A 3,048-nucleotide genomic window follows, 5' to 3' on the forward strand; every position below is an offset into this window, starting at 1 on the left:
TAGCTGTGGGTTTATTGTAAATGGCACTTACTATTTTGAGGTACATTTCTTCTATGTCTAGGTGTTTGAGGGTTTTTATCAAGAAGGGATGCTGGATTTTATCAAAAGCGTTTTCTGCATCTAGTGATATAATCATGTGGTACTTATTTTTATATCTGTTGACGTATTTAATTACATTTATGGTCTTGCTAATGTTGAACCAGCCCTGCATCCTGATGATGAAGCTTACTTGGTCATGGTGGATAATTTTTGAGATATGTTTTTGGATCTGGCTTGCTAGAATTTTACTGAGGATTCTTGCATCTGTGTTCATAAAAGATACTGCTCCGTAGTTCTCTTTTTAGTTGGATCTTTACCCGATTTGGGTATCAATGTGTTGTTATCTTCGTAAAATGATTTGTGGAGAATTCCATCCTTCTCAATTGCCTGGTATATTTTCAATAGGATTGGTATCAGCTTCTCCTTGTTTTATAGAATTCTACTGAAAAGTCATCCAGTCCAGGGTTTTTTTTTTTTTTTGTAGTTAGTTTTTGTATGACAGAGCCAATTTTCTGGGTTGTTATTTGTCTATTTATTGTTTCAAAGTCTTTTTGTTTCAGCATGGGGAGGTTGTGTGATTTCCAAAAGTCCTCCATTTCATTTAGGTTATCAAGTTTGTTTCCATATAGGTGTACATAGTAATCTCTGACAATCTTTTGTATTTCTTCAGGGTCAGTTGGGATTTGTTTATTTGTATTTCTGATTGTGTTTATTTGGACGTTTGCTCTCTTTTTCTTGGTCATTCTGGCCAGGGGTCCATCAATCTTGTTAAGACTTTCAAAGAATCAGCTTTTTGTTTTGTTGATGTTTTCTATGATATTTTTGTCTTCTATATCCTGCATTTGGCTTCTTATTTTGGTGATTTGGATTCTTCTGCTAAAGTTGGGGTTTTGGTGGTCTTCACTTTCCAGCTACCTTAGGTGATTTGTTAGGCTCTCCACTTGTGATTTTTCTGTTATTTTGATGTGTGCTTGTAGAAATATAAATTCTCCTTCATGGCATCCAAGAGGTTTTGGTAAGATGTTTCTTCGTTTTCATTTGTTTCCAGGATTCTTTTAATTTCTTCTTTGATTTCAGTCTTGATCCAGTTGTTCAGCATCATGCTGTTAGTATCGATGTATTTGTAGTCTTTGGGGAAATGTTGTTTGTGTTGATATTTACTTTGATTCCACTGTGGTCTGAGAATGTGCATGGCAAGATTTCAACCTTATGGAATTTGTTTATGCTTGATTTATGGCCAACGATGTGATCAATCTAGAAGTATGTTCCATGTGGTGATGAGTAGAACATATATTCTGTTGTTGTTGGGTGGAATAATCTGTTGGTATCTATTAAGTCCATTTGGCCAAGTGTCATGTTTAGATTCTGGATCTTGTTGATATTTTGCCTCGATAATCTGTGTTCGGCTGTTAGTGGGGTAGTCAATCTTCTGTTATAATAGTATTAGGGTAAATATATTTTTCTAGTTTACTTAGTAGTTGCTTTATAAATGCTGGTGCTCCTGTATTGGGTGAATATATGTTTAGGATGGATATTTCTTGTTGATTGATTGAACCTTTTATCATTATGTAGTGTACTTTTTCTTCTTTTTAAATTTTTGAGAGCTTAAAGGTTGTTTTGTCTGATATTAAGATCACACCTCCTGCTTCTTTTGTGATCCATTTGCCTGGAAACTCATTTTCCATCCTTTAACTTCAAGTCTTTGTGCATCCCTTGTAGTGAGATGATTCTCCTGGATGCAGGAAATAATTGGGTCATGGTTTCTTATCCAGTTTGCCATTCTGTGTCTTTTCAGTGGTGTATTTAGCCCATTCACATTCAGGTTGATTATTGAAATGTGATTGCTTATCCCTGTCAGGAGATTCTTATAAAATTTTTTCTTTGTTTGCTTGTTTTCTTTTGGCTTTGGGGTTGATGTATGCATGTGTTTTCAAGTTTGTTGTTGCACTGTATTCTCTGTTGATTCTGTGCCCTGCTGTTCTCTTGGGAAGTGTGTGGTCATTCTTTTATTTTTCTTTTTTCTGTGCTTAATACCTTTTAAGTGTCTCCTGCAAAGCTGGTCTGGAAGCTGCATAATCTCTTAGGGATTGAACGTCAGGGAAAAATTTTAATTCTCCATCACTGATGAAGTTGAGTTTGGCTGGGTAGGAAATTCTTGGTCGAAATTGTTTCTCTTTGAGGACTTTGAATATAGGACTCCAGTCCCTTCTTGCTTGTAGTGTTTCTGGCAATAGGTCTGTTGCTATTCTTATTGGTTTTCCCTGGTAGATAGTCTGACCTTTCCCTCTTGCTGCCTTTAGGATTTTTTCTAATGTGTCTACTTTGTGTTACTATTACTATTGTCATAGGGTTGGTCTTCTCATGTGATGTCTTGTGGGGGTTCTGTGTATTGCTTGTGTTTGGATGGTCACCTCTCTGGTGAGATGGGGAAAGTTTTCTTGGATTACCTCCTGGAATATCTTCTCCAAATTATTCTCCATTTCCCTTTCTTCTTCTGGGATACCAATCAGTCATAGATTTGTCCTCTTGATGTAATCGCACATCTCTTGTACATGTTGTCCTTGCTTTTTGAGTTTTCATTCTATGTTTTTTACAGAGTGGGTTAATTCTATGTTCTGGTCTTCAAGTTCTGAGATTCTTTTGTCAGCTAGATTAATTCTGCTATCCATGCTTGTCATATTGTACTTATTTTGTGGAAGAAATTTTTTATTTCTAAAATCTATGTTACAAGTTCTTTCAGTTTTGCATCTTGTCTTTCTTGAGTCTTATTCACTCTTTCCATCCATTCTCTAACTCCTGTTGTATTCTGGGGTCAGTCATTGGTGACTTCCATTGTTGGGCATCAAGGTCTGATTTTTCAGGAGTTTTCTTTGTTACACTTGATATTGACTGTGATCTTCCTTTGGTTTTTTTCTCACTTGTGACAGATCTCTGGTTTTTTTCTTAAATTGTGTTATTTAGTGTCAGCGGGAGAGGCTTTCCCTTCTGACATTTACTCAGTCCTCTATT

Source organism: Carlito syrichta, unplaced genomic scaffold (assembly GCF_000164805.1).
Source record: "Carlito syrichta isolate Samal-C Ts95f unplaced genomic scaffold, Tarsius_syrichta-2.0.1 Scaffold289252, whole genome shotgun sequence".
In the NCBI taxonomy this organism is placed as follows: domain Eukaryota; kingdom Metazoa; phylum Chordata; class Mammalia; order Primates; family Tarsiidae; genus Carlito; species Carlito syrichta.